Genomic DNA, 13,339 nt, shown 5'->3' with positions numbered 1-13,339 from the left:
GGAAGGAAAAAATGACCAAAATCTCTTATGTTTTGCTTCTGCGCATGCACTGGTCGGAAACAGTAGCAACCTCACCCCTGCTTAAAACACAATCCTTTCTTATTTTAAATAAATATTTATGCATTTAAAACATTTACATAGCTGCTGATGCAAAAAACATTTTTGCAACCCAATTCAGGCGGAAGATGTCCTTTAATTAACCTAATAATGAGCACATTTTAATTAATGAGGACCGAGCATCAAACAAAGCCCAGCCCAGCAGGCTTAAATGGTATGGCCCTGGGTTCCATTGCACATCGTCGCTTACCTTTTAATTTTTGCAAATCAAATTATTAGCCAAATTTTAAAAGGCAAGCAGAAATGCAGGACGCTGGCCATTAATAACTTGAGTTGTAGCAACAAACACATTTAATGGACAAACAAATAAAATATCCTTCTGGGCCCAGCCTACCTCGGAGGGTTGTTGCGCGGGAAATAGGAGAATTAAGATATCCTCATTGCCTTGAGTCGTATATATATACCGGTATATATAATAATAATAATAATAATAATAATTATTATTATTATTATTATTATTATTATTATTATTATTATTATTATATTTTAAAAAGCAGAATAAAAATATGAAATAATAATATCAGCCTTGAACATTGGCTACCCCTGTTATATGTTAAAGGTACGGCCACAATTGAACCTAACATTTCGGTCGCTAAGTAACACAGAAGTGAACTTTGCCTCATTTTATGACTGCTTTTCCCACACTTGTTAAGTGAATCACTGCAAATGTTAGGTTAGTCCCACAGGTTGTTAAGTTAATCAAATAGAGGTACAGTGGTTCCTCTACTTACGAACTTAATTCGTTCCGTGACCAGGTTCTTAAGTAGAATAATTTGTAAGAAGAAGCTATTTTTCCCATCAATGTAAAAGCAAAAAATGCCAGCGATTGGGGAAACCACAGGGAGGGTGGAGGCCCTGTTTCCTCCCAGGAAATTCCTAGAGAGGCCCCGCGGAGGCTTCTCCCCGCCTTTTCTGGCCCTGTTTCCTCCCAGGAGATTCCTAGAGAGGCCCCGCGGAGGCTTCTCCCTGCCTTTTCTGGCCCTGTTTAGTCCCAGGAGATTCCTAGAAAGGCCACAGAGGCTTCTCCCTGCCTTTTCTGGCCCTGTTTCCTCCCAGGAGATTCCTAGAGAGGCCCCGCAGAGGCTTCCTCCTGCCTTTTCCGGCCCTGTTTCCTCCCAGGAGATTCCTAGAGAGGCTTCTCCCCGCCTTTTCTGGCCCTGTTTAGTCCCAGGAGATTCCTAGACAGGCCCCACAGAGGCTTCTCCCCGCCTTTTCTGGCCCTGTTTAGTCCCAGGAGATTCCTAGACAGGCCCCACAGAGGCTTCTCCCCGCCTTTTCTGGCCCTGTTTAGTCCCAGGAGATTCCTAGACAGGCCCCACAGAGGCTTCTCCCCGCCTTTTCTGGCCCTGTTTAGTCCCAGGAGATTTCTAGACAGGCCCCACAGAGGCTTCTCCCCGCCTTTTCTGGCCCTGTTTAGTCCCAGGAGATTCCTAGACAGGCCCCACAGAGGCTTCTCCCCGCCTTTTCTGGCCCTGTTTAGTCCCAGGAGATTCCTAGACAGGCCCCACAGAGGCTTCTCCCCGCCTTTTCTGGCCCTGTTTAGTCCCAGGAGATTCCTAGACAGGCCCCACAGAGGCTTCTCCCCGCCTTTTCTGGCCCTGTTTAGTCCCAGGAGATTCCTAGACAGGCCCCACAGAGGCTTCTCCCCGCCTTTTCTGGCCCTGTTTAGTCCCAGGAGATTCCTAGACAGGCCCCACAGAGGCTTCTCCCCGCCTTTTCTGGCCCTGTTTAGTCCCAGGAGATTCCTAGACAGGCCCCACAGAGGCTTCTCCCCGCCTTTTCTGGCCCTGTTTAGTCCCAGGAGATTTCTAGACAGGCCCCACAGAGGCTTCTCCCCGCCTTTTCTGGCCCTGTTTAGTCCCAGGAGATTCCTAGACAGGCCCCACAGAGGCTTCTCCCCGCCTTTTCTGGCCCTGTTTAGTCCCAGGAGATTTCTAGACAGGCCCCACAGAGGCTTCTCCCCGCCTTTTCTGGCCCTGTTTAGTCCCAGGAGATTCCTAGACAGGCCCCACAGAGGCTTCTCCCCGCCTTTTCTGGCCCTGTTTAGTCCCAGGAGATTCCTAGACAGGCCCCACAGAGGCTTCTCCCCGCCTTTTCTGGCCCTGTTTAGTCCCAGGAGATTCCTAGACAGGCCCCACAGAGGCTTCTCCCCGCCTTTTCTGGCCCTGTTTAGTCCCAGGAGATTCCTAGACAGGCCCCACAGAGGCTTCTCCCCGCCTTTTCTGGCCCTGTTTAGTCCCAGGAGATTCCTAGACAGGCCCCACAGAGGCTTCTCCCCGCCTTTTCTGGCCCTGTTTAGTCCCAGGAGATTCCTAGACAGGCCCCACAGAGGCTTCTCCCCGCCTTTTCTGGCCCTGTTTAGTCCCAGGAGATTCCTAGACAGGCCCCACAGAGGCTTCTCCCCGCCTTTTCTGGCCCTGTTTAGTCCCAGGAGATTTCTAGACAGGCCCCACAGAGGCTTCTCCCCGCCTTTTCTGGCCCTGTTTAGTCCCAGGAGATTCCTAGACAGGCCCCACAGAGGCTTCTCCCCGCCTTTTCTGGCCCTGTTTAGTCCCAGGAGATTCCTAGACAGGCCCCACAGAGGCTTCTCCCCGCCTTTTCTGGCCCTGTTTAGTCCCAGGAGATTCCTAGACAGGCCCCACAGAGGCTTCTCCCCGCCTTTTCCGGTTACAGTTTCGGAGGCTCGGGTTTGTAAGTATTATTATTTATTAGATTTGAATGCCGCCCCTCTCCATAGACTGTAAGAAGACACAATTTTTCCCATAGGAATCAATGTAATCAGTGGAAAATAGTTCTTGAGTAGAGGCAAAAAAATATTGAACAGCTGGTTCTTGTTCTGGTTTCTTAGCTATTACAAATCACTCTTACTAAATGCAGTATTTCATAAACAAAGAAACTCCATCTTTATTTCTCTTCCCTTCCGTATTCAAAATACAGTTCACAGCAAAGAATACATTTTTTTTCATTTTTAAAGATTTTATTGAACAATATTAAAAAACACAAATTGACATTTATTTATTATTTGGATTTGTATGCCACCCCTCTCCGAAGACTCGGGGCGGCTCACAACAAAAATGCAAATGCAAAGTCAAGTCCATTTCAAAAAACACATTCACAAAGAGACAGGAACCATTAACATAAAAAGAATAAAAATAAATAAAATAAAAATAAAAGGAGATGCCAACATGTGTGTATACATTTCTGGCTATGACATCTTATAACACTATATGTTGAAACCTCTACATCAGTGTTTCCCAACCTTGGCAACTTGAAGATATTTGGACTTCAACTCCCAGAATTCCCCAGCCAGCAAAACTTCCATTTTCTCTCCTAACTTCTGTATATTCATCAATAGTCTTTATTAATTTTATGCAGTATTGTTTTCTAATGGCTCATCCAAAATCTAACAAATCTATCTTATTATTATTGACAATAGCAACAGTATTTTCCAAAACAACAATCTCAGTTCTCAATTCTACTCCTCTCTTCACTTCTTATTGTTCGGTCTTTACTCCAATGCTTTGTGCCTATCTACAACGACTTAGGACTGGAAAAACATTCTTCGCAGAGAGTAACAATGAAAGAGCCTGCAAGGTAAGGCCTAGGAAGGTTGTTAGCACCTAGTTAGGGCTGGGGGGAAAAGGCTTTGAAAAAAGCTACATTCAGAGTATAGGACGCAGCGAAATCTTCAGCCTCTTTTAGCGAGGAAAATGGCACGTGTAATGCTCCGAAAAAATATGGTAATTTTTAAAGAATGTTTTAGAATACAATTCTTTATTGGCCAAGTGTGATTGGACACACAAGGAATTTGTCTTGGTGCATACGGAAGTTAGAACTGTGTCGCCTTAGGCACAACTGAAGCATAGCCCATAAAATCATCTGCTACAACATCCCTAGTAACGACTTGATTGACCTGTGTTTGCTGGTCCATCACCAAGAGGAACAATTGCATCGTGCAATATATATATATATATATATATATATATATATAGAGAGAGAGAGAGAGAGAGATATGGGATAGATAAATTTATCGATTTATTTATTTATTATTTATTAAATTGACTTCCATGCCGCCCAATTCCTTGGGACTAGATATAGATAAATGATAGCTAGATGACAGGTAGGTAGGTAGGTAGGTAGGTAGGTAGGTATAGATAGACAGACAGAAGACAGACAGATGATATAGATAGATAGATAGATAGATAGATAGATAGATAGATAGATAGATAGATAGATAGATAGATAGATAGATAGGAAGAGAGAGAGAGATGACAGATATATAGATGATGGGTGGATAGATAGATGATAGATTTATTTATTTATTATTTATAAACTTATCTTCGATGCCACCCAATTCCTTGGGACTAGATATAGATAAATGATAGATAGATGATAGGTAGGTAGGTAGGTAGGTAGGTAGATAGATAGATAGATAGATAGATAGATAGATGATAGATAGATAGATAGATAGATAGATAGATAGATAGATAGATAGATAGATAGATAGATAGATAGATAGGCAGGCAGGCAGGCAGGCAGGCAGGCAGATCTGAAGAAACTTTTTGAGGATATTTTAAAAATATTTTTGCAAAAAACTGTGCAGGAAAAGCCCAGCCAGGGAACAAATCTGATTTCAATGCTGTCAGCTGAGATTCATCTGAGATAAGCCAGTTCTGGAGAAGAAGATGAGAACAATGCAACCTCATTCTTTTTCCCCACGTATTATGGGTTGCGACAGCTGTTTGTCAACTTTGGCAGCTTTCCCGTGCGTGGACTTCAACTCCCAGAATTCCTCCTCCTGCTCCCATTCTAGCACAATAGAGCAGCCTGCCTCAATTTCGCCAGGGTTAAAATAGGTGGACTTCAACTCCCAGAATCCACCCCTCTTAAACCATGCTGGCTGGGGAATTCTGGGAGTCAAAGTCCACTTGATTTAAAACATACTTGAGAGGGAATTCTGGGAATTGAAGTCCACCCATCTTACAGCATGTTGGCTGGGGAATTCTGGGAGTTGAAGTCCACTCGATTTAAAACATACTTGAGAGGGAATTCTGGGAATTGAAGTCCACCCATCTTACAGTCAGCATGCTGTAAGATAGGTGGACTTCAACTCCCAGAATCCACCCCTCTTAAACCATGCTGGCTGGGGAATTCTGGGAATTGAAGTCCACCCATCTTACAGCATGCTGGCTGGGGAATTCTGGGAGTCAAAGTCCACTTGATTTAAAACATACTTGAGAGGGAATTCTGGGAATTGAAGTCCACCCATCTTACAGCATGTTGGCAGGGGAATTCTGGGAGTCAAAATCCATCAATCTTAAAACATACTGGCAGGGGAATTATGGGAGTTGAAGTCCACTCATCTTAAATCAAGTCAGCTGGGGAATTCTGGGAGTTGAGGTCCGCTCCATCTCAAACATACTTGTAGGGGAATTCTGGGAGTCGAAGTCCACCCACCTTAAAGTAGCCAAGCTTGAAGAACAAGAGAGGGAGCATTCTTCCTGCTCGCGTGGGGGGTTGAACTAGATGATCTCCGAGGTTCCTTTCGAACTCTGTTAATCTGAAATTAAAATTTTCTGCCGATTAAATACCTCCATCCCTTTTGATGCCTGTGGACAATGACCGAGGGACGATGGATGGGCAGAAGTGGCTTCATGAGGGTTGAAAAGCGATGGATGAAAAATAAAAATTGCAGGCTGCTTGCAGCCGAAAGTGAAAATATGAGTCAAAAATCTGTTTCGAAAGTTTTGTTGTGTAAGTTGTAGAGTGATTTACGAGGAGGGGAAAATCCCGGGACGTTCAGTGTCTGTGTGACTTGATTAATTCAGTGATAGGAATTAATCGTAGAATGGAGCAAAACTCACGTAGTGCGTCTCTCGCTTAGCGGCATAAATTTTGGACTCTGCTGTGGTCATTAAGTTGAGGACTACTTGTAAGTTATACCTTGATTGCCCCTGAACAATATCAAGAGCTGGGGGGGGGGGAGATACAGGTAGTCCTCACACTTACGACCATCCATTTAGTGACCATTCAAAATCATGGCGGTGCTGGGAAAAAATTGTTATGATCGTTTTCACACTTAGGACATGCAGCCTCAGTGATTCTTAGCAACCTAACTTTTGGGGGCTCTATTTTGGTCGTAGGTCGAGGACTACTGTGTGGGATTGGATTACATGCATTCAATCCATCAGCTCCTGGGCGACAGATGTCAGTCAAGATAACAGAAGGGAAAGTGGGGTGATGATCGAAACATTTAAATATGTTAAAGGGTTAAATAAAGTTCAGGAGGGAAGTGTTTTTAATAGGAAAGTGAACACAAGGACAAGGGGGCACAATCTGAGGTGAGTTGGGGGAAAGATCAAAAGCAACGTGAGAAAATATTATTTGACTGAAAGAGTAGTAGATGCTTGGAACAAACTTCCAGCAGACGTGACTGGTCAATCCACAGTAACCGAATTTAAAGATGCCTGGGATAAACATAGATCCATCCTAAGATAAAATACAGGAAATGGTACAGGGGCAGACTAGATGGACCAAGGGGGCTTTTTCTGCTGTCAATCTTGTATGTTTCTATTCTAAGATCAGGACAGCTGAATAAAATCTGGATGGGTTTTCCCTCTCTAAACCCTCTCAAAAAATGTCAGTGTCATAAAACCTAACAAAAGAGGAACAAGGCCAGAAAAAAAATAGAGAAACAAGAAAGAAATGGAAGAAAAAGGGAACGAAAACAGAAATTGTAGAAATTGTGGCCTTTGCTCCAGCTTTCTCTCGAACAATTGTCATCTGAAACTTTTTCCCAGACCTCGAAATCTCATTTTTAATCTCCAAATCTTGAAATGCTCCATTCAGGGGGTTTTTTTTCTTCTTCTTTCAGCAAAAAGTCTTTTATCAAGTTTTAGTCTTTTTTTAAAAAAAAAAGTCTTTACGGCAGAGATCTCCAAACTTGGCAACTTTTAAGACTTGTGGATGTCAATTCCCAGAATTCTCCTGCCAGCTATGAATTCTGGGAGTTGAAGTCCACAAGTCTTAAAGTTGCCAAGTTTGGGGACCCCGGCTTTAATGGCATTCTCTGTGACCAAACCGGTCAGTTTCACTACCTCTGACAATTTAAAATCCCGATTTCCACTTGTGGGTTTTGCATCATTCTTCCAATGTTTTGCATGCAACAATCTTGCAATAAACACACTATTAATTTCCTACATTCCTTTTCCAATTCCTCTTTGCCTAAAATCAGTTCTGGTTTCGTCATGATGTTGGTCTGTTTCTATGATTGTAGGAAGATTTCCACGATTGTAGAAAACGAAAGTGTTTCTAAATTCAGGCTCTAGGAACAGAAAATCCTGCAGAAAAAATAAAATGAATAAATGATCATAAGAGCTTGGAGTTGGGTGGTACATAAATTCAATATTATTATTATTGTTGTTGCAATGCTAGTTAGATTCACAGCCTAAAATGGGTGGAAATTGAATAATTCTAGTCCTAATCAGGGATTGAAGAATTATTAAGGGAGTCTTAAGAATATAAGCAATTCCAAGCAAAGTATTATTTTAAACAAAACCCCAAGGGTTATTTATTTATTTTGTTATTTTTATTATTATATTAATATACATTTTAAGTCCATGTTTATTTTACCATAAATATGCATGGAAATATGCATAAAAATGCTGAATAAATACATAAATTATTATGGTTTGCTGCACAACCAGATGTTCAGACTGAATTTGGCATTTCTGCCCACCTGTCTGTATTCCCAAGGCAGATGTGGTTGTTAAAGGACTCATTACTATTTTATGCATGTAATTTTTATTGTGTTGAATTTATTATTTATTATATTATTATTATTGTTGTTGTTATTGTTTGTTGTTGTTGTCCGCCAGCCATATGTTTAGACCGGATTGAACTATAAAAACTGCTAACAAATAAACAATTATGACAATAGTTGCTGGTCAGCTCCACGTGGAAATTACGTTCTTAAAAATAACATTGCAATACTAGAAGTGCATTTGAATTGCATTATTAAAAAGCAAGGAATAACTTTCTTCCTTGCCCAGCCATAAAACCGAACAAATCCGTAGGTTTATTTCTGGGGAAGGGGCGTCTCCATTTTATTTTTTTCATAATAAAGGGTCTGCAGTTTTGCAGAGCTTGGAAAGACTTTCCCCTGAACAGCTCCTTTAAGAGAGGTTTTGCATGGCATGAATTGAAACGTCTCGATGTCGTTCTTATTTTAGGAGTCTGGAAGAGACTGTATAACCCAGCAGTTTGAAATAATAATGATAATGACCTAGGGGAAGAGCCTTCTCTGTGGCAGCCCCGACTCTCTGGAACCAACTCCCCCCAGATATCAGAGTTGCCCCCACCTTCCTTACCTTTCGCAAGCTCCTTAAAACCCTGTTGTCAGGCATGGGGGAATTGTCAGGCATGGGGGAATTGAAATTTTCCCCTACCCCCTAGGCTTATAGAATTTATACATGGTGTGCTTGTATGTATGATTGGTTCTTTAAATTGGGGTTTTTAAGATTATTTTTAATATTAGATTTGTTTACATTGTCTTTTTTATTGTTGTTAGCCGCCCCGAGTCTTCAGAGAGGGGCGGCATACAAATCAAATCAAATCAAATCAAATCAAATCAAATCAAAAAATAATGATGATGATAATGATAATAATGATAACAATAATGACAATAATGATAATAATAATACAAAACAAACATGCCAAAATACTTTGGGACTTTCGAATTCAAACTGACAAGGTTTTGGAACACCGGACCTCATGATTGTCGAAAAGAAAAAGTATAGATCGTTACTGTCACCATACTAGGTGACAATCAAATTGATAAAAAACAAGAAAAACCTAGCCAATATCAGGATCCTAAAATCAAACTACAACGTAGTGTAGTATAAACCTTGGGAAGTGTTTGACTTGTGACTCTGTGATACAAAATCCTGCATATAAATCTCGTTTGCTGTGTATTACTGTTTTTTTTGTGAATACCGTGTTTCCCCGAAAGTAAGACAGTGTCTTACTTTCTTTTTATCCCCAAAAGCCCCACTATGTCTTACTTTCAGGGTATGTCTTATATTGGAAAAAAATTGTCGAATTTTTTGTTTTAACCATAAAATTAACATTTATTAACCACCTGAACAGTATTGTATTCACCACAAAACAGCAGATGATACCCCAGTATGCCAGTGTGTATGTTTTACTGATGTATGATTAATACTGTGTGCATTACCGTATTTTAAGCAGGAGGCGGCAGTGACAAGTGCAGGGGACGTATGGAGAGGGGGACGGTGCGGACGTGGGCAGGAGGCGGCGCACAGCTAGATGAGAGGGAGGCGGCAATACCCCCGTGTTTCCCCGAAAGTAAGACATATGTCTTACTTTCGGGGTACGGCTTATATTAGCCGACCCCCCTGAAACCCCCGATACGTCTTACAATCGGGGGTGTCTTACTATCGGGGAAACAGGGTAGTAATAGCAATAACAATAACAGAGTTGGACGGGACCTTAGAGGTTTTCTAGTCCTGCTTTGGCGAGCCCCAGGGGAAAAGCCTTCTCTGTGGCGGCCCCGGCCCTCTGGAATCAACTCCCCCCAGAGATTAGAACGGCCCCCACCCTCCTTGTCTTTCGCAAATTACTCAAGACCCACCTTTGTTGCCAGGCATGGGGGAGTTAAGATATTCCTTCCCCCTAGGCCATTACAAGTTATGCATGGTATGTTTGCGTGTATGTTTGGTTTTTATAATAAGGGTTTTTAGTTGTTTTCTTAAATTGGATTGTTACATGTTGTTTTTTATCATTGTTGTTAGCCGCCCCAGAGAGGGGCAGCATACAAATCCAATAAATAAATAAATAAAATAAATGAAGATAGCAAAGGAGTGAAAAGCAAAAGTGTTTTGAAAGTCCTCATCTGATTTCCTGGCTGCAGGTATTAAATTAACCAGTGGAACAGCTTGCCACCAGAAGTTGCGAGTGCTCCATCACTGTAGAGTTTTGTTTTTTTCAGCAGGAAACTGGACAGCCATCTGTTTGAAATGGCAGAGGGTCTCTTGCTTGGGACTGGACTACAAGACCTTCAGGGTCCCCTTCCAGATTTATTCTGATTAAATAAAATGAAATGGCTTTGCAGCCATCGATGGCATTCCAGAAAATGGTCATCATTGTGTCAAGGGGTGTGTGTGTGTCTTTTATTCTGTGGTGGATCAGACAAATATCAAAAACGCATTTACCTGTTTAATGCAACACTACAGATGTGCTGCAGTCGGCCACAAAAATCACTTTGCAAACGCTTGGGTGCTTTTCACTTCTGCAACTCAGTTCTTGCGGCCTGGCTCACTTTCTCTTTCTGGAGGTGTGGTTGTGTGCAGGCCGAGGGGAGCATCATGTCCAACCTTTTGCACGAAATAATATCAGAGCCACCTCTTGGATGCGTCAGCATTACTTGTAGAAACTGGTTCCCGGCTGCGATTCATGCTGGTTTTAAAAAATTCAGATTTTTCTGTTGAAATAAAAAAGGAAGAACGATAAACTGAGTTTCCAGAAACAGAACCTTGAAAGGATTAAATTAGATATTGAGTTAAGATGTTTATGTTTTATTATAGATAAATCCTGGGGATTTACCAACCACGTCTGCTGGAAGTTTGTTCCAAGCATCTACTACTCTGTCAGTCAAATAATATTTTCTCACGTGGCTTCTGATCTTTCCCCCAACTCGCCTCAGATTGTGTCCCCTTTTTCTTGCATTCACTTTCCTATTAAAAACACTTCCCTCCTGAACCTTATTTAACCCTTTAACGTATTTAAATATTTCGATCATGTCCCCCCTTTCCCTTCTGTCCTCCAGACTCTACAGATGGAGTTCATTATGTCTTATGCTTAAGACCTTCCACCAAAGGGAATATAAGGGATTAGATTTTATAAAATTGTTATCAGTAGATGAAATATGTACATGTATAGTTAATTTCAATTAATTTAGCAAAGAAGTAGTAACTGAATTTAAACATGCCTGGGATAAACATAAATCCATCCTTAGATAAAATACAAGAAATACAGTAGTATAAGGGCAGACTAGATGGACCAGGAGGCCTTTTTCTGCTGTCAATCTTCTATGTTTTTATGTTTCTAAGAAGAGGATAAAAAGTATATATTAAAAGCATTACTGTATTAGTATTTTTTTCTCTGAATGTTTAATGTATGAAAGAAATATCACTTATTATTATTATTATTTTAGGCACTGATTCTGTGGGTTTTTTTTACTGCTCATGTTGTTTTTACCGTATGTTGGCGAAAAAATAAAGAAAACTTTATACCCAGAAACAGAAGCTTGCTAGAAATGAGCAAATTGTCTCCCCAGAAGTTGCTAAAACATCATGCTTTCTTTTTGAATGTCCTGTGTCTGACTTTCAAAATAATAATAATAATAATAATAATAGCAATAATAATAATAATAATAATAATAATAGCAATAATAATAATAATAATAATAATAATAATAATAATAATAATAATAATAGCAATTGCAAAAGGCCGCTTTACTGGGATCAGCACACATAATTCGCCGCTACATCACACAGTCCTAGGTGCTTGGGAAGCGCCCGACTGATGATGAAATACAAAATACAAAATGTAGCATAGTGATCTCGTTTGCTGTGTTGTATTGTTGAAAGAACAACAACGACAACAGAGTTGGAAGGGTCCTTAGAGGTCTTCTAGTCCAACCCCATCTTTAGTTACGACACCTAAATACATCACACAGTCCTAGTCATTTGGAAAGTGTTCGACTTGGGATACTGTGATACAAAATCCAACATATAAATCTCATTGGCTGTGTATTACTGATTTTTGTGAATAAAACAATAACAACAACAATAAAAATAATAACAACAACAATAACAATTATTCTGCAACTCAACAAGACCGACACAAACTTCAGAGGAGAATCAGAACTGCAGAAAAAACAATGGCTGCCAACCTGCCTTCCATTGAGGACCTGTAGACTGCACGAGTTAAAAAGAGGGTGGGGAAAATATTGACGGACCCCTCGCATCCTGGACACAAACTGTTTCAACTCCCACCCTCAAAACATCACTACAGAGCACTGCACACCAAGACAACTAGCCACAAGGACAGTTTTTTCCCTGAATGCCATCACTCTGCTAAACAAATAATTCCCTCAACACTATCAAACTATTTACTAAATCTGCACTTCTATTCTACTAGTTTTTTCTCATAATTCCTATCATCCTTTTCCTTCCACTCAGGACTGTAGGACTGTAACTTGTTGCTTGTATCCTAAGATTTTTATTAATATTTATTGTTTCCTCATTGCTTATTTGACCCCTGTGACCATCATTCAGTGTTTTTTACCTCCTGATTCTTGACAAATGTATATTTTCTTTTATGTCCACTGAGAGCATCTGCACCAAGACAAATTCCTTGTGTGTCCAATCACACTTGGCCAATAAAGAATTCTATTCTATTCTATTCTTTCTATCTTATTCTATTCTATTATTTTTTATTGTTGTTATTGTTGTATTAATGATGATACAGCAGTACAGGTACTCCTTCATTCACAACCAAAACTGAACTCGGAATTTATGTTGTGAGATATTTGTTAAGTGAGTTTTTCCCCATTTTGCAACTTTTCTTGCCACTGTTGTTAAGTGAATCACCGCAGTCATTAAATTAATAACACGGTCGTTAAGTGAGTCCGCCTTCCCCATTGACTTTGCCCGTCGCAAAAGCGGATCGTGTGACGTCGGGATTCGGCAACCGTCATAAATACGAGTCAGTTTTCAAGCAACTGAATATAAACCACATAACTGGGGGTAAAACTCCACTGTCATAAGTGTGGGAAACGGTCACCTTTTTCAGTGCCTTATGGTCACTAAACATAGTGTTGTAAGTCCAGTATATCTGGAGCAGGCGGAGGTTGCTGCTACTGGTGTGCTGGGTGCGCAGCTCCGTGTCTCCACCATGCGCGTATATGCGTCCGAGTGAGATTTTGTTTCGGCACATGCACAGGAAGCAAAATCTCATGAGGGGACATGTGTGCGAGAGAGATTTCGCTGATTTGTTTTGCGTCCGCGCATGGCAGAAGTAAAGAATTGCCAGAATTTCTCTCCCGCGCCTCCCCTTTGTTCTGTCGGGCTCTCTGGTAGAATCCTCCCAAAAATTCACAGGTACAAATTTTAGACACACACACGTTTGAAAATTCAAG

The 13,339-nt window shown here is 41.0% G+C and overlaps 1 long non-coding RNA gene across 1 annotated transcript in view; it reads right to left on the bottom strand.

Annotated features, from left to right (window-relative positions):
- Nucleotides 1–6,196: 6,196 nt before the first annotated feature.
- LOC139168283 (uncharacterized) overlaps nucleotides 6,197–13,339 on the bottom strand; it is a 39,667-nt gene continuing 32,524 nt past the window's right edge. Inside the window, exons 2-3 of the long non-coding RNA XR_011559265.1 lie at nucleotides 10,350–10,618; nucleotides 6,197–7,457 (exon numbers count right to left, since the gene is read on the bottom strand). This is a non-coding gene — a long non-coding RNA (uncharacterized lncRNA). The remainder of the gene's footprint in view (nucleotides 7,458–10,349; nucleotides 10,619–13,339) is intronic.

Source organism: Erythrolamprus reginae, chromosome 5, assembly GCF_031021105.1.
Source record: "Erythrolamprus reginae isolate rEryReg1 chromosome 5, rEryReg1.hap1, whole genome shotgun sequence".
Classification (NCBI taxonomy): Eukaryota; Metazoa; Chordata; class Lepidosauria; order Squamata; family Dipsadidae; genus Erythrolamprus; species Erythrolamprus reginae.
Note: the sequence above shows the minus strand (reverse complement) of the source record. Positions and strands in the feature narration are given on the sequence as shown.